General features: G+C 36.4%; 1 protein-coding gene across 8 annotated transcripts in view; it reads left to right on the forward strand.

Moving 5' to 3' along the window:
* Positions 1-26,793, forward strand: part of MAPK10 (mitogen-activated protein kinase 10) — a 321,575-nt gene that overhangs the window by 171,972 nt on the left and 122,810 nt on the right. The gene's annotated exons all lie outside the window — the stretch shown is intronic.

Here is a 26,793-nt window from a genome sequence, read left to right on the forward strand (position 1 = left end):
CAAATATGTATATTTACATTTATTCATTTATAAAGGATATTTACTTATACCAATATATTATTTGTTTTATAAATTAGGGCTATATTAGTCATGCCCACTTAAAAACAGTACTTTTAAAGGGATGAGATGAAGATGAAATAGCATTATTTTAAAATAGATCTTATTTTAAAACTTTTTTTCGCTCATTTGATGTAATGTTATTTTGGTGAAAGCAATGTGATAGTATTAATGATTTTTCAAACTGTTTCTATTTCCTAAAATGATTTTAAAATCTGGTTCACCTCATTTCTTGTATGATTTTTTGTTTTTTTTGGCAACGATTTTTTTAGAGCAGTTTTAGGTTCACAGTTTTAGAATCTTCCCCTATATTCCCTATACCGACACATGCATAGCCTCCCCCATTACCAACTTTCCCCACAAGAGTGGTATTTTTATTACAATTGATGAACCTACAAAGACATTAAAGCCCATAGTTTACCTTAGGGTTCACTCTTGGTGGTATATATTCTGTAGGTTTGGACAGTTGTAAAATGACATATATCTATTATTATGGTCATATAGAGTGTTTCCTCTGTCCCCCAAATTCTCTGTCCTACACCTATTTATTGCTATTAGTACTCCAAACCCCTGGTGACTCTTGATCTTTTTGCTTTTTCTATAATTTTGCTTTCCCAGAATGTCATTCAACTGGAATCAAACAGAATGCAACCCTTTCATAATGGCCTCTTTCACTCAATAATATGCATTTGTGATTTCTCCATGTCCTTTCAAGGACTGATAGCTCATTTTATTTTAGCACTGACTAATAGTCCATTGTCTGGATGTACCACAGTTTATACATTCACCTGTTTTAGGACATCTTGGTTGCTTCCAAATTTTGGCAGTTATAAGCAGTTATAAATAAAGCTGCCTTAAACATCCATGTGCAGATTTTTGTGTGGACATATTTTAAGTGTTCATTTTGGCAACCAGTTTTAAGTTCACTTTCAATGCTTAGTCAATGCAAATGGTAGAAGTGCATGTTTGGCAAACTGACTAAGTCAGTTACTAGCATTCAAACCTCATTTATCAAATACATCACAGCTTTTATTGAAATTCATCTAGTAAATTTCAGTCTTTCCTAATGTCAATCAGTAATCATTTTTGGAATTTGAAAGATGTAACATTTTAATATTTTTAACAATGGGCATTTTGAAGATATTTAAACAGGTAAATAAATTTTTATTTTCAGCATTTATTTATTTATTTATCATGGTACAGGTATGAGGTGAACCTCTTTGTGGCACAAAATAATTTCATGTTGTGGTAGGCAGAATAATGGTCCCCCAAAGATGCCCAGACCCTAATCCCCATAATCTTTGACAATGCTTTCTTACATGGCAAAAAGAACTTTGCAAATGTGTTTAAGGTTAAGGACCCTAAAATGGGAAGATTATCCTGGAATATCCCGGTAGGACCAACCTGATCGCATGAGTTCTTCAAAGTGGAAAAAGAATCAACACAATTTGATACTGGCACAAGAACAGACCTGTAGACCAATGGAACAGAATAGAGAGTTCAGATATTAACCCAAGCACATATGGTCAATTAATATATGATAAAGGAGCCATGGATATACAATGGGGAAATGACAGCCTCTTTAACAACTGATGTTGGCAAAACTGGACAGCTACATGTAAGAGAATGAAACTACATTACTGTCTAACTCCACACACAAAAGTAAACTCAAAATGGATCAAAGACCTGAATGTAAGTCATGAAACCATAAAACTCTTAGAAGAAAACATAGGCAAAACTCTCTTCAATATAAACATGAGCAACTTTTTCATGAACATATCTCCCCAGGCAAGGGAAACAAAAGCAAAAATGGACAAGCTGGACCTTATCAAGCTGAAAAGCTTCTGTATAGCAAAGGACAACATCAGCAGAACAAAAAAGCATCCTACATATGGGAGAATATATTTGTAAATGACATATCTGATAAGGGTTGACATCCAAAATATACAGAGAGTTCATGCTCCTCAACAACCAAAAAGCAAATAATCCAATTAAAAAATGGGCAGAGGATCTGAACAGACACTTCTCCAAAGAAGAAATTCAGATGGCCAACAGGCACATGAAAAGATGCTCCACATCACTAATCATCAGAGAAATGCAAATTAAAACCACAGTGAGGTATCACCTCATACCAGTTAGGATGGCCACCATCCAAAAGACAAACAATAACAAATACTGGTGAGAATGTGGAGAAAGGGGAACCCTCCTATGCTGCTGGTGGGAATGTAAGCTAGTTCGACCATTGTGGAAAGCAGTATAGAGGTTCCTCAAAAAACTAAAAATAGAAATACCATTTAACCCAGGAATTCCACTCCTAGGAATTTACCCTAAGAATACAGGATCCCAGATTCAAAAAGACAGATGCACTCCTATGTTTATTGCAGCACTATTTACAATAGCCAATAAATGGAAGCAACCTAAGTGTCCATCAGTAGATTAATGGATAAAGAAGATGTAGTACATATACACAATGGAATATTATTCAGCCATAAGAAGAAAACAAATCCTACCATTTGCAACAACATGGTTGGAGCAAGAGGGTATTATGCTCAGTGATATAAGCCAGGTGGAGAAAGACAAGTACCAAATGATTTCACTCATCCGTGGAGTTTAACAACAAAGCAAAAACTAAAGGAACAAAACAGCAGCAGACTCTCAGAACCCAAGAATGGACTAACAGTTACCAAAGGGAAAGGGACTGGGGAAGGTGGGTGGGAAGGGAGGGATAAGGGGGATAAAGGCGCATTATGATTAGCACACATAATTAAGTGGGGGACATGGGAAGGCAATATAACACAGAAAAGACAAGTAGTGACTCTATAGCATCTTACTATGCTGATGGACAGTGAGTGAAATGGGGTTTGTGGTGGGGACTTGATAATGGGGGGAATCTAGTAACCACAGTGTTGCTCATGTGATTGTATATTAATGATATCATAATAAAAATTTTAAGAAGTGGAAAAGGAAGACAGAGGAGTGGGTCAGAGAGATATGATGGGAGAAGAGAGAAAGAGATTTGAAATATGAGAGTTGCCTTATTGTTGCTTGCTGTGAAGACAGAGGAAGAGGGTCATGAGCCAAGGAATGAGGTGGCTTCAAGTAGCTGGGAATGGTCCTCATCTGACAATCAGCATGAAAATGGAGACCATAGTAATACAACCACATGAAATTCAAATCTACCCAAATGAGGAAAGAAACAGATTCTTCTCTAGCACCTACAGAAAGGAACTCTGTTTGCCAACTTCTTTAGCCTGGTGAGCCCTATGTAGGACTTCTGACCTACAGAACTGTAAGATAATAAATTTTTGTTGTTTAAGCAAGTAAGTTTGTGGTGGCTTGTTGTGACAGCAATACTAAAAGACATGATATAATAAAGATTCTACTACTAAGATAATTGCTGTATTTCTCCTAAAAGTAGGCATATTGAACTATGTTTTCAAAGGAAGGAGCTTGGGGTACCCCTATCAACCCTCCTAAACTGTGAAATTCCAATTGTACTTTTAAGTTACATCTTTTACCCAAGGTAATATGTGACTAACTGCTAGGAAGATAAAGTGTGTTTGGGGGAAAAGTACTTTATATTAAATATTAGTAAGGCTTAATTTCTTTTCTAGAGTACAATATGTATTTCTATTTTCTTCTGCTTTCTACTGGCTGCCTTGTATACCACTTGGAGAGTAGGAACCCTATTTAGGAGATCACTGCATTCATGAAGAACTTTCAAAATAAAATAGAAAATAAAACAAAAACTCTTAATAAGAAAGAGAGATGGGTAGAAGAGTGATTCCTGGTTACCTTTCTTTAATGGAAAATTCTAAACCATGAGAAAGTTTCCCTATATTTTTCAGTTCAGATGCTCAAATACTAATTTGGATTGTTTCATTTTCCTTTACAGAAAATGTTTCATTTTCCTTCATTTCACTACCATAGGAAATGAAGCCTGCTAGTGAAAGAAAGCTGACAGAACTTTAATGATTTAAAAATAAACCCAAAGTAGCCTTTTGCTCAAGAAGTTGCCAGATTGTCCCAGAAAGATTTGAATATCTACTAAGAATTTTGTAATATTTTTTAATAGGACATTTTGGGCCTCTATTCCTCCTTGTAGAAGAGAATCATCCTAAGTCCAAGTATACTAACTGAAATAGATTTCAAAACATAAGATGTGCCTGAGTAAAACAAATGTATCTGCAAATTTATCAGCCAAAAGATACCTGAATTCCAAAAATTTAGCCTTGGAGTTTCCCAGAATTATTACTAGTTTGGGGTCTACAGTTGAGGGAAGTAAAGCTAGCGAAGACCAAGATGAAGGGGCAGAAAAGGGATGGCATATTATTTTCCTTCATCTTACAATCCGTGCTCCATTGTGTGCATGGGGACCACAGTTCCAGCACTTTCCTTTCTGGAGAGGAGTATAGTTTTCCTTTCCTTGTCCCTCCTCCTCAACCTGGCTTTGAGATAACTTTGTTTACTTATTATAATTTGGGTCTGTAATGTACTATTTCTCTTGAAGATCTATTCTCATGTCCTCTCTATCCACCTGCTTTTAATTTAATTTCCTTTTGTCAGTGGTAAATTCATCCACCACTCCAAACACACTGTCGCATATCAAACACACATCCATTTCCAGAAGCTTCTAAAGTCCACATACTTTTTTTCTGTTTATAAAAACTCAAATTTGCATATTTTTAATGCCCTAAACAACCCTGAGTATAGTGACTTGAAGAAATTTGGAATCTGGCAGTATCTGGGTTTCCTGGGATTTGGCAAGAGCAGACAATATGAAACACACAATTATTTTATTTATTATATTTCATTTAAAGCAGGACTAAAACAGAGAAAGCAGTTCCAAAAGAGGTGTTCATCATCATTTTTTTTTGGCATGTGTCGCTATAAAATGTGTGTGTGTTTAAGAAGGATTTTGCTTTTCAAGTCAGAATATTGGCATGTTGGTACTTATGCCACAGTCTCCATCCTCCAAACTTGTTTGAAATGGATTCTCATTATCATTTCTAAAATTCCAGTTGCCTTAACGTAATATTGGATTCTTTCACTTTCTTTGCCCCCTTGGACTGCTTCATTATTTACTTATTATCAGGGGAACAAAAAGGCAATACTAAAGTATATTCTGAAGGAATTCACCAGTACTATGCTATATTTTCATTCACCATGAATGATAGATCAACCATTGAGTGCCATTAAATAAAATCTAATATGAATCTTCTCAAAATAATGAAAAATGAGGCAAAAATATAAGATTACCTGTTGACAGAAAGAAAAGTGATTGAGTGGTGCCCAAGATGATGAAAGAAGGAAGATCCTGAACTCACTTCCTATGGACATAACAAATCTACAGCTACATATGTGTCATTTCCCTCTGAAAAAGATCTGAAAACTGGATGAACTGCTCTCCACAACAAAGGATAAGAGGTCCCCTTGAGATGGCTAGGAGACACAGAGACATACATAGTCTCACAAAAAAGTCCATCCCTGCTATGGCAACACACAGGAGGGAGAGGGTCTTGAAAAACAGGTGTTTTCCCTGTGGGAGCAAGGGGTTGGCATCCCACATCAGGCACCCTACCCACTGGGATCTGCACTGGAAAGGTGAGCTCCCAAAACATCTGGCTTGGAAAGCCAATGAGGCTGACGACTGGGGGTCCCAAAATTGCTATAGGAAATAGATTCCCCTCTCAGAGGGCTTATGTATGGTCTCACTGGCCTTGAAACCCAGTGAGAAAAATAGCAGTTTGAAAAGTACCTAGATTTTGTATAGGTAGATTCGTTTGCTGATCTGGAGTCATGGGCTGGAGGGGCAGGGAATGGTTGAAATGCTCTCTGGAGGCAGAGTTGCTGGCAGATGCCATTGTTGCGTTCCCCATGTAGCCTGATAGCACAGGCAGGTGAGCACCTGTGTGGCACACTCCCCCTGTCTTGCTGAGACAGGCAGGGATGAGCGGTTGTGGCACTTGCTAAGACTGGAGAGTACAGGAGTTTGAAGTTCTCTCTTGTTCCCTGACTGGGACTGGCAAGTACGAATGATCACAGAGTTCCCTAGCTAAAGACTATGAGTGTGGTGGTTGTGACACCCTCCCACTCCTTGACTGGGGCTGGTGGGTGTGAGTGGTTGGTCATAGCATCCTTCTGCTTCTAACCTAAAGCTGGTATGTATGCACAGACAAGGCTGTCTCTTACTGCATTGCTGAAGCTGCAGGCATGCATGGGACATTTTCTTGCTGCCTTTCTGAAGTTAGAAAACATGCCTCACCCACAGTACCTTCCAGCTACCTTTCTGAAACCAGTGGGTACACACAATCCATGCAGGGGGATACCCCTTGATCACCTGGCTCTGGTGGCCTAGAGGGCTGACATTCCAGAGCTCCATGGGACTGTAACAATCAGAGAGACAGCTTTTCCCAGGCTACCACCCCCAGAGCACTACAAATACAGAAAGCAGACTGAAATACAACCTGTCTTCTTGCATAAAAGGCCTGTTTACTTAGTATGGAGCTTTAGCCTAACAGGCTTCAAGTTTCAAACATATGTAGAGGCTAAGGAGGTAAAGCCAGGGAACATAAGCAGGGAGACACCATTCTTGTACATCTTGTTGGCATTGCATTAGCTCTACAAGACTTCTCAGAAAGGAGCTTATATGTTTGTCTGAAGACCTAATTTTTGCAACTGTTGCCCAGGTGACACCTCCAGATCTCCTGGTTGGGAGGCTAACAGGAATTATGATTGTGGCCCCACAGGACTATATATATCTGTATACTTTAAAAGCTGCTGTCTGCGGGTCTGGCTTCCAGTCAGCCTGAAACTAGGTGCTAAATGAGTCCTCTTGGATCGCTGACATGTCTTGGCACACCTGCAACAATGGGGGCATATTAAGTATATATTAGGCAGTTTAGACGATCACAAAGGTTCTAGAGACAACCAAGAGTTTAGGGCAAATTTAAACAGGATCGTCATCTACAGAAGTCCACTCCTTCAAAATAGAGAGGTAGTTGTTTCACCTAATACATAAAAATAAACACAGAGAGTCAAGAAAAATGAGGAAACAGAGAAATATGTTCTAAATGAAAGAACAAGACAAAACTTCTGGAAAATATCTTAATTAAACAGATAAGTAATCTATCTGATAAAGAACTTAAAGAAATGGTCATAAAAATTCTCATTTAACTTGGGAGAAGAATGGATGAACACAGTGAGAACTTCAACAGAGAGAAAGAAAATATAAGAAAGCATCAAACAGAAGTCACATAGCTGAAGAATACAGCTGAACTGAAAAACACACTAGAGGGAAGGGGTTCAATAGCAGACTGAATGAAGTAGAAATATGAAACTGTGAGCTGGATCATAAAGCAATGGATATCACCCAAACAGCGCAGCAAAAAAGAAAAAAGAAAAAAATTAAAAAAAGAATATAACCTGAGGAACTTCTGGGACAACATCAAGCAGAATAATAGCCACACTATAGGGGACCCAGAAGAAGAGAGAGAAAAAGGACAGAAAACCTTATTTGAAGAAATAATGGCTGAAAACTTTTCTAAATGGGGAAGTATACAAACATGCAGCTCCAGGAATCCCAGAAAGTTCCAAATAAAATGAACCCAAAAAGACCCCTACCAAGACACATTATAACTAAAATGTCAAAAGTTAAAGATAAAGAGAGGGTCTGAAAAGCAGCAAGAGAAAAACAAATTTTTACATACAAGGGAAACCACATAGGGCTATCAGCAGATATCTCAGCAGAAATGGTGTAAGCCAGAAGGGTGTGGCATGATATATTCAGTGTGCTGAAAGGAAAAAACTTCCATCCAATAATACTGTATCTAACAAGGTTATCATTCAGATTTGAAGTAGAGATAAAGATTTTTCTAGATAAGCAAAAGCTAAAGAAGTTCATCACTACTAAGTTGGTCTTATGGACTTCTCTAAGCTGAAAAGAAATGTCACAATTAATAACAAGAAAACATGTAAAAGTAAACATCTCACTGGAAAAGGTGAATATATAGTATAGGTAGTAGATTAATAAGTTATAAAAGTATTAAGAAGGTTAAAAGATAAAAGTAAAGGGTTAAAATTAAAATTAAAATAATTAGTAAAGGGATTCATAAAATAAAAAGGTATAAAAAGTGACATCAAAAACATAAAATGGGAAGGAAAGTAAAAACGTAGAGTTTGTGAAAGTGTTCAAATTTAAGTTGCTATCAATTTAAACAGACAGTTATATACACAGAGTGATATATGATATATGTGCACCTCATAGTAACCACAAAGCAAGTGCTTATAAATACACAGAAGAAAATGTAAAAGGAAATAAACATAGCACCAAAGAAAATAATCAAACCACAAGGAAAGGGAGAAAGAGAGAAGGAACAGAGAGGGACTACAAAAAACAGTCAGGAATCAATTAACAAAATGGCAAATAGAACATACTATGAATAATTGCTTTAAATGTAAATGTACTAAGTTCTTCAATCAAAGTCATAGAGTGGCTGAATGAATTTTTTTAAAAGGCACATCTATACAGTGTGTACAAAAGATTCCCTTCAGAATTAAGGACACACACAGACTGAAAGTGAAGGAATGGAAAAAGATATTCCCTGGAAATAGAAATGAAAAGAAAGGTTGTGTAGGTATAGTCATATCAGACTTTAAGAGACAGACTTTACAACAGAGACTGTAATAAAAAACAAAGAGGGCACTACATAATGATAAATGGGTCATTCTACCAAGAAGATACAGCATTTATAAATAGATATACATCCAACATAGGGAGTATCAAAATATATAAAGCAAATATTAACAGACCTAAAGAGAGAATTTAACAGCAATACAATAATAGTAGATGATTTTAACACCTCAGTTACATCAATGACAGATAATCCAGATGGAAAATTAATAAGGAAACAGTGGCTTTGAATGACACAGACCAGACAGAATTAACAGATATATATACAAACATTTCACCCAAAAGCAGCAGAATGCACATTCTTCTTCAGTGCATGGAGCATTCTCCAGGATAAATCACACATTAGATCACAAAAAAAATCAGTAAATTCAAGAAGATTGAAATTGTATCAAGCATATTTTCAGACCACAATGGTATAAAACTAGAAATTCATTACAAGAAGAAAACTGGAAAAACTATATATACATGGAGATTAACCAACATGTTACTGAACAACTACTTGGTCACAGAAGAAACTAAAGGAGAAATAAAGAAACACCTATAGACAAATAAGAAACTGAAATACAACATACCAAGATTTATGGGATGAAGCAAAAGTGGTTCTAAGTGTGAAGTTCATAGCAATACAAGCCTACCTTAAGAAACAAGAGAAATCTCAAACAATTTAACTTTGCACCTAAAAGAACTAGAAAAAGAAGAACACATGAAGCCCAAAGTTACTTGAAAGAAATAATAAAGATCAGAGAGGAAATAAATTAGAGACTAAAAAGACAATAGAAAAGATCAATGACATTATGACCTAGTTCTTTGAAAAGATACACAAAATCAACAAGTCTTTAGCTAGACTCACGAAGAAAGAAAGAGAAGGCTCCTGTAAATGAAATCAGAAATGAAAGAATTTAAAAATGACACTATGGAAATACAAACAAATTGGACAACCTACAAGAAATGGACCAATTCTTAGAAATTTATGCTTTCCATGACTGAATTGTGAAGAAATAGAAAATCTGAATAGACTGATTACTAGTAAGGAGATTGAATCAGTAATCAAAAACCTTCCAACAAATGAAAATCCAGGACTGGATGGCTTCATGCTTGAGTTGTACCAAACATTCAAACAAGATTTAATACCTGTTCTTCTCAAACTCTCCCAAAAATTTGAAGAGGAGGGAAATCTTCCAAACTTACTTGAAGAGGTCAGCATTATCCTGATACCAAAACTGTACAAGGACAGCACACAAAAAAGAAAATTACAGGCCAGTATCCCCGATGAACATAGATGCAAAAATCCTCAATAAAATATTAACAAACTGAACTCAACAACATTAAAAGGATCATACACCATGATCAAGTGGTATTTATTCTAGGGATGCAAGGATGGTTCAACATTTGCAAGGCAATCAATGTGATACACCACGTTAACAATGAAAGATAAAAATTATATGATCATTTCAATAGATGCAGAAAAAGCATTTGACAAAATTTAACATGGATTTATGATTAAAATTTCTCAAAAAAGTGAGTATTGAGGGAACATGCCTCAACATAATAAAGGCCATAAATGACAAGCCCACAGCTAATATCATACTCAATGAAAAGTTGAGAGCTTTTCCCTTAAGATCAGGAACAAGACAAGGATGTCCACTATTCCACTTTTATTAGGCAAGAAATTAGGCAAGAAAATAAATAAAAGGCATGCAGATTGGAAAGGAAGAAGTAAAACTGTCAGTATTTGCAGACTACATAATACTATATTTAGAAAAACCTAAAGGTCCACCAAAAACTGTTAGATCTAATAAATGAATTCAGTAAAGTGGCAGGATAGATTATTAATATATAAAAATCTGTTGTTTTCTAATAACAATTAGAGAAATCAAGAAAACAATTCCATTTACAATTGCATCAAAAAGAAAAAAGTACCTAGGAAAAATTACACCAAAGAGGGGAAAGACATATATTCTGAAAACTATAGGACATGGATGAAAGGAATTAAAGTTGACATAAATGAATGGAGAGAAATACCATGATAATGGATTAAGAGAATTAGTATTGTTAAAATGTCCATATTATCCAAAACAACCTACAGGTTCAGTGCAATCCAATAAAAATACCAATGGCATTTTTCACAGAACTAGAACAAATAATTCTAAAATTACGTGGAATCACAAAAGACCTTGATAGCCAAGACAATCTTGAGAAAGAACAAACCTAGAGGAATTACAATCCCTAGTTTCAAACTGTACTACAAAGCTCTAATGAAAACAATATAGTATTAGTTTGAAAACAGATACTTTGATCAATAGAACCGCATAGAGAGCCCAGAAATAAATCCACACATATATGGTCAATTTCACTTCTAAGTATCTACCGAAAGAAAACAGAATCACTAATTAAAAAAGATATATGTATCCTGATGTTCATTGCAGCATTATTTATAATACTCAAGATATGGAAACAAACTAATGTTCATCAGTGGGTGAATGGATAAAGAAAATGTGATCTCTAATCTATCTAGCTAGCTAGCTATCACCTAGCTATCTATGTATACATACACAATGGAATGCTACTCAGCTATAAAAAAGAATGAAATCTTATCATTTGTGACTACATGGACAGACCTTACAGGTACTATGCTAAGTGAGATAAGTCAGACAGCGAAAGACAGATACTTCATGATTTCACTTGTATGTGGAATGTAAAAAACAAAGCAAACAAACTAATAAAACAAAAACCCAAATTCATAGATAACAGAGAATAGACTGGTTGTTACCAGACAGGTGGGATGGAGGGATGGGAGTGAAATGGTTGGAGGGGATTAAGAACAACAAATGTCCAATTATAAAATAAATAAGGCTTGGGGATGTCATGTATAGCATAGTGATTATGCTCAATAACTTCATATTAGATTTGTAAGGTGACTTATGGTAACTAGATTTATTGTGTTGACCATTTTGCAATTCATAAAAATATCAAACCTCTGTATTGTACACCTAAAACTAATATAATATTGTATGTTAGTTATACCTCAATATATTTTTTTAATGAAAAAAGATGCAATGAAACTCTGCTTATCTACAAAGACCTCTGTAGCTAAGTGGAGAACTGTGAAGTAATATATAAAATGCATTTTCAGCAACAATAGTCAGAAGGCAGATGAACAAATTATTTTAGAACATTTTCCAATCTTCAGAAAATCTCATTAGCACTGTTTCTACTGCCAGCTCCAGAATTACAACAAAAATGGAAGAAATCAACAGCAAGGAGTTCTTGTCTTCACTCATATCCATCCTGCTATTGCTTGTCAAGCAAAGAAACATTTCTATTTTCTTTTTTTCTTTATAAAGGTATTATTGATATATACTCTTATGAAGGTTCCACATGAAAAAAGAATGTGGTTACTATATTAACCCATATTATCAAGTCCCCATCCATACCCCACTGCAGTCACTGTCCATTAGTGTACTAAGATGCCACAGATTCACTATTTGCCATCTCTGTGCTACCTGTCTTCCCCATGACCTGTCAACACCATGTGTACTAAACATAATACCCCTCAATCCCCTTCTCCCTCTCTCACTACCCGCCCTCCTACATCCCTCACCTTTGGTAACCGCTAGTCTGAACGAACTTGGAGTCTATAAGTCTGCTGCTGTTTTGTTCCTGCAGTTTTGCTTTGTTGTTATGTCCCACAAATGAGGGAAATCATTTGGCACTTGTCTTTCTCTGCCTGGCTTATTTCACTGAGCATAATATCCTCCAGCTCCATCTATGTTGTTGCAAATGGTAGGATTTGTTTCTTTCATATGGTTGAATAGTATACCATTGTGTATATGTACCACATCTTCTTTATCCATTCATTTACTGATGGACACTTAGGTTGCTTTTAATATTTTGGTTATTGTAAATAGTGCTGCGATAAACATAGGGGTGCATATATCTTTTTGAATCTGAGAACTTGTATTCTTTGGATAAATTCCAAGGAGTGGGATTCCGGGGTCAAATGGTATTTCTATTTTTAGTTTTTTGAGGAACCTCCATATGGCTTTCCACAATGGTTGAACTAGCTTACATTCCCACCAGCAGTGTAGGAGGGTTCCCCTTTCTCCACATTCTTGCCAGCACTTGTTCTTAGTCTTTTCGATGCTAACCATCCTTACTGGTGTGAGGTGATATCTCATTGTGGTTTTAATTTGCATTGCCCTGATGATTAGTGATGTAGAGCATCTTTTCATGTGCCTGTTGTCCATCTGAATTTCTTCTTTGGAAAATTGTCTCTTCATATACTCCACCCATTTTTTAATTGGGTTATGTGCTTTTTGGGTGTTAAGGCATGGCTTTCTTTATATATTTTGGATGTTAAAACCTTGTTGGATATGTCATTTACAAATATATTCTCCCATACTGTAGGATGTCTTTTCGTTCTGTTGATGTTTTCCTTTGCCATACAGGAGTTTTTAGTTTGATGTAGTCCCATGTGTTCATTTTTGCTTTTGTTTCCCTTGCTTGAGGAGATGCATTCAGGAAGAAGTTGCTCACATTTATATTCAGGAGATTTTTGCCTATGTTGTCTTCTAAGAGTTTTATGGTTTCATGACTTACATTCAGGTCTTTGATACATTTCGAGTTTACTTTTGTGTATGGGGATAGACAATAATCCACTTTCATTCTCTTACATGTAGCTGTCCAGTTTTGCCAACAACAGTTGTTGAAGAGGCTGTCATTTCCCCCATCGCACCCATGGCTCCTTTATCATATATTAATAGACTGTATATGGTTGGGTTTATATCTGGGTTTTCTAATCTGTTCCATTGGTCAATTGTTCTGTTCTTGTGCCAGTATCAAATTGTCTTGATTACTGTGGCTTTGTAGTAAAGCTTGTAGTCAGGGAGCGTAATTCCCCCAGCTTTATTCTACTTCTCAGGATTGTTTTGGCTATTCGGGGTCTTTTGTGGTTCCATATGAATTTTAGAATGATTTGTTCTAGTTCACTGAAGAATGTTGTTGGTATTTTGATAGGAATTGCATTCAACCTATAGAATGCTTTAGTAAGGATGGCCATTTTAACAATATGAATTATTCCTATCCATGAGCACGGGATGTGTTTCCATTTATTGGTATCATCTTTAATTTCTCTCATGAGTGTCTTGTAGTTTTCAGGGTATAGGTCTTTTACTTTTTTGGTTAGGTTTATTCCTAGGTATATTATTATTTTTGATGCAATTGGGAATGGAATTGTTTTCCTGATTTCTCTTTCTGCTAGTTCATCATTAGTGTATAGGAATGCCACAGATTTCTGTGTATTAATTTTGTATCCTGCAAGTTTGCTGACTTCAGATATTAGTTCTAGCAGTTTTGGAGTGGATTCTTTAGGGTTTTCTTAATGTACAATACCATGTCATCTGCAAACAGTGACAGTTTAACTTCTTCCTTACCAAACTGGATGCTCTTTATTTTTTTGTGTTGACAAATTGCTGTGGCAAGAACCTTCAGAACTATGTTGAATAGAAGTGGAGAGAGTGGGCATCCTTGTCTTCTTTCTGATCTTAAAGCATAAGCTTTCAGCTTCTCACTGTTAAATATGATGTTGGCTATGGGTTTGTCATATATGGTCTTTATTATGTTGAGGTACTTGCCCTCTATGCCCATTTTGTTGAGAGTTTTTATCATGAATGGATGGTGAATTTTGTCAAGTGGTTTTTGTCCTTCTTTTTGTTTATGTGTTGGATGATGTTGATGGATTTTCAAATGTTGTACCATCCTTGCATCCCTGGCATAAATCCAACTTGATTATGATGCATGATCTTTTTGATGTATTTTTGAATTTGGTTTGCTAATGTTTTGTTGGGTATTTTTGCATCTATATTCATCAGGGATATTGGTCTGTAATTTTCTTTTTTAGTGATGTCTTTGCCTGGTTTTGGTATTAGAGTGATGCTGGCTTCATAGAATGAGTTTGGAAATATTCCCTCCTCTTCTATTTTTTGGAAAATTTTAAGGATAATGGGTATTAGGTCTTCACTAAATGTTTGATAAAATAGAGCAGTAATAGCTACCTGCTACGGCATGGACAGACCTCCAAGCATCCTACTGAATGGGAGAAGCCAGAAGCAAAGACCACACACTGTATGACTCCATTTATATGAAATGTCCAGAACAGGCTGTTCTACAGAGACAGAACGTAGATTAGAGGTTGCCTGGGACCAGAGGGTGGGAAGGGAGCAGAGAGGATGGGGAGAGCCTGCTAATGGGCAGAAGGCTTCTTTTGGGAGTTAAAATGTTCTAAAATTAGATTATGGTGATGGTTGTACCACTCTGTGAATATACTAAAAAAATATGATTTTTATGCTTTAAATGCTTGTATTTTATGGCATATAAATTATATCCCAATAAAGCTTTTGCTTTTCTTAAAAAAAAAATACAGCAGTAATGACATCTGGTCCAGGAGTTTTGCTCTTAGGTAGTTTTTTGATTACCAGTTCGATTTCGTTGCTGGTAATTGGTTTGTCCAGATTTTCTGTTTCTTCCTTGGAAAGCCTTGGAAGGTTCTAGTTTTCTAGAAAGTTGTCCATTTCTTCTAGGTTATCCAATTTGTTAGCATATAATTTTTCATAGTATTCTCTAATAATTCTTTGTATTTCTGTGTTGTCCATAGTGATTTTTCCTTTCTCATTTCTGATTCTGTTTATGTGAGTAGATTCCCTTTTTTCTTGATAAGTCTGGCTAGGGGTTTATCTATTTTGTTTATTTTCTCAAAGAACCAGCTCTTGCTTCCATTGATTCTTTTCATTGTTTTATTCTTCTCAATTTTATTTATTTCTGCTTTAATCTTTATTATATCTCTCCTTCTACTGACTTTGGGCCTCATTTGTTCTTCTTTTTCTAGTTTCGTTAATTCTGAATTTAGACTGCTTATATGGTGCTGTTCTTCTTTCTTGAGGTAGGCCTGTATTGCAATATACTTTCCTCTTAGCACAGTCTTGGCTGCATCCCACAGATTTTGTGGTGTTGAATTATTGTTGTCATTTGTCTCCATATATTGCTTGATCTCTGTTTTTATTTGGCCATTGATCCATTGGTTATTTCGGAGCATGTTTTGAAGCGTCCATGTATTTGTGGGCTTTTTCATTTTCTTTGCGTAATTTATTTCTAGTTTCATACCTTTGTGATCTGAGAAACTAGTTGGTAGAATTTCAATCTTTTTTAATTTACTGAGGCTCATTTTGTGGCCTACCATATGATCTATTCTTGAAAATGTTCCAATTGCACTTGAGAAGAATGTGTATTCTGTTGCTTTTGGGTATGGAGTTCTGTAGATGTCTGTTAGGTCCATCTGTTCTATTGTGTTGTTTAGTGTCTCTGTGTCCTTACTTATCTTCTGTCTGGTTGATCTGTTCTTCAGAGTGAGTGGAGTGTTGAAGTCTCCTAGAATGAATGCATTGCATTCTATTTCTCCTTTAAATTCTGTTAGTATTTGTTTCACATATGTGGGTGCTCCTGTGTAGGGTGCATAGATATTTGCAATGGTTATATCTTCTTGTTGTATTGACCCCTTAATCATTATGTAATGTCCTTCTTTGTCTCTTGTGACTTTCTTTGTTTTGAAGTCTATTTTGTCTGATACAAGTACTGCAACTCCAGCTTTTTTTCTCCTTATTGGTTGCATGAAACATCTTTTTCCATCCCTTCACTTTTAGTCTGTGTATGTCTTTGGGTTTGAAGTGAGTTTCTTATAGGCAGCATATAGATGGGTCTTGTTTTTTTATCCATTCAGTGACTATGTGTTTTGATTGGTGCATACAGACCATTTACATTTAGGTGATTATCAATAGGTATGTACTTATTGCCATTGCAGGCTTTAGATTCATTGTTACCAATGGTTCAAGGTTAACTTCCTTACTATCCAAGAGTCTAACTTAAGTCAGTATGCTATTACAAACAGAATCTAAAGTTTCTTTTTTTCTCATTTTTCTTCCTCCTCCATTCTTTACATATTAGGTGTCATATTCTGTACTCTGTGTCTATCACTTGATTGACTTTGGGGGTAGTTAATTTAATTTTGCATTTACTTAGTAATTAACTGTTCTACTTTCTTTACCGTGGTTTTATTACCTGTGGTGACAGCTATTAAACCTTAGGAACACTGCCATCTATAATAGTCCCTCCGAAGTACACTGTAGAGATGGTTTGTGGGATGCAAATTCTCTCAGCTTTTGCTTATCTGGAAATTGTTTAATCCTTCCTTCAAATTTAAATGATAATCTTGCCGGATAAAGTATTCTTGATTCGAGGCCCTTCTGCTTCATTGCATTAAATACATCATGCCACTCTCTCTGGCCTGTAATGTTTCTGCTAAGAAGTCTGATAATAGCTTGATGGGCTTTCCTTTGTATGTGGCCTTATTTCTCTCTCTCGTTACTTTTAATAGTCTGTTCTTATCCTTTATCTTTGCCATTTTAACTATTATATCTCTTGGTGTTGTCTTCCTTGTGTCCCTTTTGTTGGGAGATCTGTGTACCTCCATTGCCTTAGTGACTATCTCCTTCCCTAGATTGGGAAGTTCTCAGAAATTACCTCCTCAAAGACACTTTCCATCCCTTTTTCTCTCTCTTCTTCTTCTGGTACCCCTATAATACGAATTATAATACGAATATTGTTCCATTTGGATTGGTCATATAGTTTTCTCAATAATCTTTCATTCTTAGAGATCCCTTTTTTTCTCTCTGTGCCTCAGCTTCTTTGTATTACTCTTCTCTAATTTCTATTTCATTTATCATCTCCTCCACCATATCTAATCTGGTTTTTAAAACTTCTATTGTATGTTTCGTTTCTGTCACTGTGTTCTGTAATGATTGTATCTCCGACCGGAAATCATTCCTTAGTTCTTGAATATTTTTCTGTATCTCCATGAATGTGTTTATGATTTTTATTTTTAAATCTCTTTTATTGAGATTCATGAGGTTGATTTCACTTGACTCTTTCTTTGGTGTATTTATGATTTTACTTTGAAGCAGGTTCCTTTGATGTTTCATATTTGTTGTTGGTGCCCTCTAGTGTCCAGAAGCTCTACTCTCTCTGGAGCTGCTCAGTCCCTGAATAAATGTTGTGGGTCACAGGGGAGTGCTCTTGGTCCCTGGGGCAGGAAAGAGTTGTTTCCTTCTTCCCAGCTCCTATGCCTGTCTCCATGGCCAGAACAAGTGGGCTAAGCACACAGGTATAGCCTCTATGCTTTGCATTTGTAGCTGAGTAAGCGGGGCCTCCTTCTGGCTGGCCTAACACCAGGGCAGGATTTGCTGGTTTGCGAGCCAGGTGCAGGCTGGCCAGGGGGAAGGCACAGCAGGCTGCATATCATGGAGGGGTCCTTGGAGCTGTGTAGCCATCCAGGGGGCTGGAGCACCTGAAGATCATGAAAGTTCCTAACCTGCTGGGTTGAGTATACCCAGACAATTTTGTCTACCTGTCCTTTCTTCTGAGCATTAAACTCTGTGCAATTCTTGCCCCTTTAGCAGCCCTCTCACTTTTAGAAAGTCTCTCAGACTGCCTGCCTTTCTTTTGTACCAGAGCAGCCAGATATGGATCCCTGTTTTCCATAAGTGGCTAGAATCTCAATCTCTCCAGGTATTCTGCCTGTCTTAGCTTTCCAAATCCTCTAGTCACTAGAGCACCAGGCAGTGTAGGTTTGTGCTCTCAGAGCAGATCCGCAGAGCCAGGTGTTCAGCAGTTCCAGGCCTCCACTCCCTCCCCACTCCATTTCTCTTCCTCCCACCAGTGAGATGGTGTGGGGAAAGGGCTTGGGTCCCGCCAGGTCTTTGCTTTTGTTACCCTGTTGTGTGAGTTCCATTCATTTCTCCAGGTGTACGCAGTCTGGTGCAGCCCTCTTTCCTGTTGCTCTTTCAGGATTAGTTATATTAATTATATTTTCATATTATATGTGGTTTTAGGAGGAGGCCTCTGTCTCACCTCTCATGCTGCCATCTTTAGTCATTTCTATTTTCTTATTTCTTTCTCCAAAAATATTCAAACTGACAGTGAATGTGTTGGCAAGTGAACCCCCAAATTCTTCAGAGAAAACTTGCCATGTTTGGTTCACTCAACTGAAAAGAGCTGATTGTACAGTTTTAAATAACAGAAAGTAAAACCATATTCTTTTCTTCTTGGGCATCAACATATTACCAGCTGTAAGGAGTCCCAATCCAATTTTGTAAGGTCATCTTTTACAGGATATTTATATCAAAGATACAAGCTGAATACTGACAAAAACATAGATTTAAGGTAGCTTTTTGTAAAAAATTTGTGCCTAGAAAATTAAATATTTAGAAATAAGATGATGTACTTTGTTAAGTAGACTTTTCTAAAATCCAGTTAGAGCTAGAGGATGTCATTTAATCCAGTTGAAATAATTGTAATGATAAGATTCCATGGAAATAATCTAGTTGATTAATCTACTTAAATTGGGTATATATCTTTATGTATATATATACATAATGAATATATAACAATATAAATTTATAACATATATAATATATACATACTAATTAAGTGGACTAGTTCATATATTATATATATTATATTTTATACATATATACACACATACACTTTTATATACTATATATGTATTGTTTTGTTTTTCACAAAAATTTGAAAAATCATTTGTGATGAATATCCTTCAATTGGTGCTCTCTAGCAGCAAGATTCTGTGCAGATAAACAATCTAAGATTTAAACTGTCAGCCATGTTCAGAAGAACCTTGTGTGTTCACATATTCTTATTTCATCACTTTTCTTTGATAAAAGGATGTTGGTTAGTGTATTGAGCCTGCCTAGCAATGTCCTCTCAGCTTGGCCAAGTTAAGTGTTAGACTGACGGAAAGTCTAGAATTTCTGTACTTGTGGCTTAAAAAAAAAATGTGTGTGATCTACACTGAGCAAGGACAGGAACAGAAAACATTCCATAACTAACACTGTGATGCTGTTACAGCCTCTTATCCAGTGAGCATTTCCTTGGCCCAGCATCTGATAATGCAGCTGTATTATCTTAGTACATATGTACAGATAGCACATGTGTTTCAACCTTGTTTAATCCCAAGTAGGATTTAAAGTGATGAAAAAACAGATGTGACTTAGTTTCTACCTAACATGTAAGGGATTTGGGGCAGTAATGGATGCCATATTCCTCAGGGTAGGGTCTTTTTAAGGGTACTGATAATGTGTAAGGCATACAGTCAAAACCACTCCCAAAGGAGTCTAAGTCGTTCACCGAAGAGCTCCCCCATGCCTTCGACAGTGGGAGGGAAGAGGATAGAGGGGTTTCTCTGTGGTTTGTTTTGTTTTTGTTTTTTTTAATTGTAGAACACAATTTGAATGTTTGATTTCCTGTTCCAAATGGTACTAGTAGCTAGAATTACTATGGGTAGGCCAGAACTCTCAACGAAAACTAAACCAGACATAACAAACCAACAGAACCAAAAACTAAACAAAAAAAATTCTCAATTTGTCCAAATGTTTGAAAAAATTACTGTCAATGATGCCAAGTCAAGTCACATTTTTAGAAAAATCACTATCTGGAATCTTTTTCAAATAAAGTTGCCTCTACGTAATTTAAAAAAAAACGGTTTATTGAGAGCCCATCCTTTTTAGTGTGCTCATTTTTATTAAAAAAAAAAGAGTTACTATTGCCTCATTGATGCTTTTAGCAGCTTTTCTTATCTTGATGTTGAAATGGAACTGCTCTATCTGCATTCTGATTTAATCAACCTTGAACTAATAGCACACATTTACAAAGTGGCTGGCAAAGGTTAGGTAACATCTGTAACTATATACCAGAACAAAAGAGGTGGAAACTTGACCATATAAGGATGTGTAATGGAAAAGTAGTCTATATCTGATAGAAAGGTATTCTGCATATAGATATATAAAATATCTATATATATCTTATCATTGATTAAGATTAGGAGGGAAACTAATGAGCTAAACTATCTGAATTCTGTAAAATATTTGCACATTTAAATATTACTGATTTAATTACTAATACTTTAAGATGTTGAATCATCTCAAAATAGTTGAACTTCCTACTGTGCTTTATCATTGCTAATTAACTTTCAGTCTCTCAGAACCTCAGTTTATTTATCTATCATATGGGGATAATATCAGTATCTCACAGGACTCAAAGTATGAAACAAACCAGATGCACAAATTGTCTTATAAATCTGATATTGTCATGACTTTTAGTAGATTCATGGAAGATAGACTTAATGGTACTTTTTTCTGCCAATGGGAAATTGTCAAAAGTCAATGTATGAAACCCAGGAAGATGCCTGATTGTAACAGTTGTTAATCAGAATGTGGATATAATATGTTTATCATAGCTGCGGACATGAGATTTAAAAATGACTTAACTAGTACTCTATAAATGAATCTGACAAGGAAGCATCGGAATCTTTTCATTCCTATGTTTAAATCTGAGTTTCAGTTAACTGCGATTACTTATTATCTTGGTTATAAATATATAACCATACCATACTTTCTGAATAACACAAAAGAGACTTGACCAATGGGTCCTGAATGATGATTTTATTTTGTTTCTGTTTGGTTTCGTTTTATTTATTCATGATCCTGTGGCACATTTGTTTTATTAGAGTTACTAATGAGCCATTATGCTAAATGATGCAGCTTTAATCACACATTTCCATGTAGTCCCTGACCAGTGGAAATGAGTAACCCTCTGACCCACATCTGGAATACTGGCATATTTTGTATCTCTGTTACTTTCCATTAAATTTAGAATTTAGACTAAATTGAAACCTTCTTTATAAAAGAGCATTGTGCTTCAAATACTACCTTTTATATTGGTAAGAAGTTTGATGTGTAATGGTCCAGTTCTGTAGGACAGAAAAAGATACTATATTCTTCCACATTTTGCTGTTTTTCTTGGTCTCTTTGCATAGCACAAGCTACAAATATTATTTGCATGTTTCTTGAATAACTCGTAAATAACACCTTTTTAACTTCATAGAGAAAATGTGGTACTTTGAGAAACAATGGGTAAATGTTTAATGATAGTATGCTTATAGGGAAAAAAATTACATTAAATACATATTTCTGTGTGTTAAACATAAAGTATGCATATAATTGCCAGTGTAATAACTGCTGTTGAAGGGGCTGGTAGTATATAATTTTATAAATTATATTTTGTTTGGATTGTATTATGAACATTTATTCTGAATTCTGTAATTTTTCAGTAAATTTGTAATTAATTTATATCCCTTTAGTGAAAATTGACAGCATGAGTTTGTAGTCCAGAGGCATTTTTCCTGGAAGAGGGGGAAAATAGTCATTTAAATTTTCATAGATAATTATTCACTTACAGATGATTGTCTTCTCTGTAAACTATTTATTGATATAAATGTTAATGTCCTTATCAGGAGAAACAATTAGTAAACACATTGTTTGTGTTTTCAGTTTCTACTTCAATCCCAATGTTAAATGGTTAAATAACACTGCTTCTTATTTCTTTGAGGACCTGTCTTCTATAGCATCAATAGATAGTTTTACTGCAAAAATAAAGTTAGTTTATGGTCCATGACCATTTTGCTAGATGCATAAATCCTGATTAATTGTTAGGACTAAAATGCATCCATGATTATATTTTTAAAATAACCTGTAATCCAAGTATAAATATCTAAAGGCTTAATACTGCACTATCCAGTGCATCTTGGAAAAGCCAGCACTCCTGCTGAAAGAAGGCAATGTCTTCACTTAAATTAAATTATGCTAAATAACAGATGGTAATTGCTGTTCTTCAGATTACAGAAATCATTCTCATTTACTGCTCTAGGAAACTTGTCCATTCCATCTGAAGCAAAACAAACAAAAAAGGAGAGCAGGTAGGTGTTATAAATATTGTAACTAAAAATATCAAGGCTTAGAGGAGCCTAGAGGAAGGTATTTGGCCCCTCTGTCTACAGAGTCATGCTTCTGGCCCATTACAGCATCACATTCTGTTTATAGAATCTGAGCTGTCTTGCTAATCATGGATTTCAATGTGGAAGCTGAGGACAAAGGAAGATATCTTTTAGTTTAGAAGTGAGAGTGACAGCCCTATCATTCCTTTGTTTGCTCTCTACACCCGGATTCACTAGATTCATTTAAAATACTTGACCTTGTCAACTGAGTTTCACTTTGCCTGCCCAGTTATGAATCCAGTATTGAGCCATGGCATTTTAAGCTTCCCTGAATGATGTGGAGTCTAAATTACCATCAGAGAGGAAATTTAGCCACTGCATTTGATCAGGGTTTCCTTCATTTAAAGACATGCACTTTTAGAGTTCTCTTAGCTATCCCCTTTCTCATCAATATTTTTTTATTACTGAAAATGTTTCCCAGAGAAGATTGTAATATGTCCATTCTTAAAGTCAAGAATTTGTCACCAATCCAGGGAGATACAATACCAAATATATTTATTAATTTTTTTCCTTTGGGCTCCCCCATGACTGGGAAATATGGTTAGAGCATGTGTGTCCTGCATAAGGACACACAGATGAGGGAGCACATGGGAAAACTGAGCTCTAGCCTGCCCTTTCCCTGCCCAGCAATGTGTTTTTGGGAACTCCCTTTATCCAGAGGAACTGCCTTTTCCTAATTCACACATCCACAGGGGCTAGTGGCTAATAATGAATGAATGAACTTTTCAGTTGCCCAATAAGAGAAATTCAGTGTAACTAGCAAAATATAAGTTGGAAAGTAACTAGTATAGGGAAAATCTAGTTGTCTTGCCTGAGGGTTTCAGCCCTGAGCAAGTTCACAATGGATTCAGTGAGACCAAGAAATGACAATGGAACGTTTTTGGGGTAAAAGGTTTAATACATCACTTATTCTCATGGCAGTAGGTCAAACACTAGAATCATGTCTGCATCCAGCAGTCTGCTGGTCTGTAATGCACCTCCATTCTTGCCTCTGCCCTGAGCACTGGGCAGAACTCTTTATATGGTAACTCAGTCAGTAATAGCTTATTGACTAGGGTATGGAAGCAGGGGCCTAGCAGTAGGCCAATTACATCATCAAGTAGTTTAGGGTCAGGTGAGGATCCTGATCAAAGGAATTTCTATCCCCTCTCTACCCCTGCCCCTCCCCCCAGCACACTGATAAATTTAGCATGTTGGAGAATTCACTTGTATGGAGGTTTAAGGTGCCTAAGAAAATGGAAAGAATCAGGAAGCAAAGGAAAATTATAAGCCAAAGCGTTGTCACATTAACATTGTCCCTTCTCCCACCTCTTTTCTCTCCCTGTACCTCCTATGGACATGAGTCTTTCAAGGCCTCCCTGTTCAGTGAGCCTGTCGTTATCCTGATTAACTTTATTTCTACTGCACCTGGAACCATGAAAATGATTTCAGACAGTCTCAGATACTCGATTTTCTTACCTCTTTATCCCCTGTAACTCCCTGTTTTCCAAACCTCAAACAGATCAGCCCAACTGGCTGTTTTCTCTGCTGCTGATGGAAGGCTCAGCCCAGCTGGAGAAATCACATAATCATGATTTCCTCCATTACAAGTTAATGAGCTTTATCCTCAACTGGGCCCTTGTTGCCGCTTAGCAATCCTTTTACTTACGTGTCTCACCCGTTACCCAACCCATTTCCCGTGGTAGCTGTTACAATCCTTTTACAACATTCACTGCGTGTTTCCAGTTCCACTTCACCTGCTCTGTTTTTTGCAGAAGGCCTTATCTCCTACTTCCTGGGGAGAACAGAAGGCCTCATGCATGTGAGCTCTCAGTTTCCCCTTCCGTTTTCTAACTCTGCGCAGTTAGTTCCTCCAAGAGGTGTCCCCTGAGGCTAGCCACACACCTGTGTTCTTGATTCCATCCCCTTCTCCTGGCGCCTATGAGCTCCCTGTCCTGCATCAATCGCCTCTTCTCCTCCAGTAGGTTCTTCGCCCCTGCTTGTGGAAGACCTCCCACAAAATTCTCCTATAAAAAAAAAAAGTTATTTAGAATATGACTGTCCCTCAGACAACCTTTCTGACTCTCTTTCCTTCTGTCTTGCCAATGGGTTTCAGCCCTGGGGAAGTTCACTATGGATGGATTCAATGTGACCAAAGAAACTGATGACAAAACCTTCTTTGGGGTGAAAGGGTTTATTACCCAGCTTGTCCTTCCAGCAGTAGGTCGAGCACTAGCATCTCTGCCTCCGCTCAGAGCACTGGGTCGAGCTCTCTATGTAGCACAATAATAGTTTATTGCCTAAAGGGGTGGAAGTGGTAGCCTAGCAACAGGCCAGTTACAATCAGGTGGTTTAAGTTCAGTGAGGATCCTGGCCATAGGAACCCCAACTTCCCCACACCTTCATCTTCAAATTTCTGGATAGTGTAATCTGACTTTAGGGCCTCCATATACTATTTAAATTCTCATTTCATAGATAGGCCCAATTCTATGACCATTACCCTTTGATGGAGTAAGATGCTGTGGAGAAGGCTATTACTGACTCCCTAAAATGATTAGTCCACTGGATTCTTTTTCAGACACCATTTGTATTTCTAGGTAAGGTTTGGAAATGTTCGTATTTATCAAATTATTGAATGTCTGTCTTCCCTTGATTTTCAAGATGGAAATTTTCAAAATATGCCCATTGTTTAGAATTGAATCAACTGGCCAGCCCATGAAGCCTAACATAGTGGTAGAGAATGCAAACTCTTGAGCCTGACTTCCTGGCTGCAATACTGACCTCATTCTTGCTTGTGTGACCTCAGTTATTTCATCTGAAGGGGCAGCTAGTAGAAATGTGTATGTACAGAGTTGTTGTTAAAGCAAACTGAATTAGTTACTAGTGCATGGCTTTAGTAAATAGTCAAGACATCTTAGTTTTCATTAGTGTTAACTGGCCTTCATCATGGCCAGTATCTGAGAGATTGACTAGATGGAGAACTGTCTTTTATAGCTTAATGTACAGAAAGATGGTAGAATAATCCAAATGCAAAGCTCCAGAAGACAAGATTGGAATGAAAAAGGAGCCAGAAAAGCAGGTACTAATTCTAAACCCTAACAAGGGGGAGATTTAAAATGAGAGATGGTGGCAAATGCCAAGAACAACAGAGAACTGGATCGAAGTGTGAGAAATCTGGGAATAATGGAATGAATCTAGGACAAGTGTCATGAATATTATTGGCTGGTGAGTGTGTAAGTGGTAGTGATATTAGACTGGGTTGAAGCCAGCTGTTCCCTGGTTCTCTCCCACTTTTATGACTAAGCATTATTTGTCTCTTTTATTGGTCATTTTTCTCTGTCCTTCAAATATTTGTATTTTAAAAATATTCTTCCTCTGGCCTTTCACAGTTCAATGTCTAAGGTCTCCATATCTATGTCATTCTGGCTATGCATCACTTTTTTTTTCTTTATTGATGTTTAGTTATATTTCAATGATCTATTTAAAAATTTATTTTTTTATTGAGGTATAATTGACACATAATGTTATATTAGTTTAAGGTGTACAACACAATGATTGGATATTTTTATATATTGCAAAATGGTCACTATAATAAATCTAGTTAATGTCCATCACCATCCAGTTACAAAAAAATTTTTTTCCTGTAATGAGAACTTTTGAGATCAACTTTCTTAGCAACTTTCAAATGTGCAATACAGTATGATTAACTACAGTCACTATGCTTTACATTATATCCCCAGGACTTATTTATTTTATAGTTGGAAGATTTTTACCTTACTTCTAAGCTCTTGGTCCATTTACTCATTTATGTACTATTATAGCCTCCACAGAGATCTCATATTCATTATGCCCAATATAATTTTATGATCTTCTATGAAAAGTCACTCTTCAAATATATTTCTTATTTTTGGAATCATTATTTCCTCAGTTTCTTTACTTAGAAATTGTGGGGTCATAATCGCCTTCTTCTTTTAGGTTCAAGTCCAATTACTTGTATTTCTGAAATATCCCCTTTCCATTCCCACTGACCTTTTCCAAATGCTCATCAGACCTCATCTGGGCCATCATTAAGGGTAGAGAACCAATGTCCTCCTCCCCGCTAGCTTTC

Source organism: Manis javanica, chromosome 5, assembly GCF_040802235.1.
Source record: "Manis javanica isolate MJ-LG chromosome 5, MJ_LKY, whole genome shotgun sequence".
Lineage (NCBI taxonomy): Eukaryota > Metazoa > Chordata > Mammalia > Pholidota > Manidae > Manis > Manis javanica.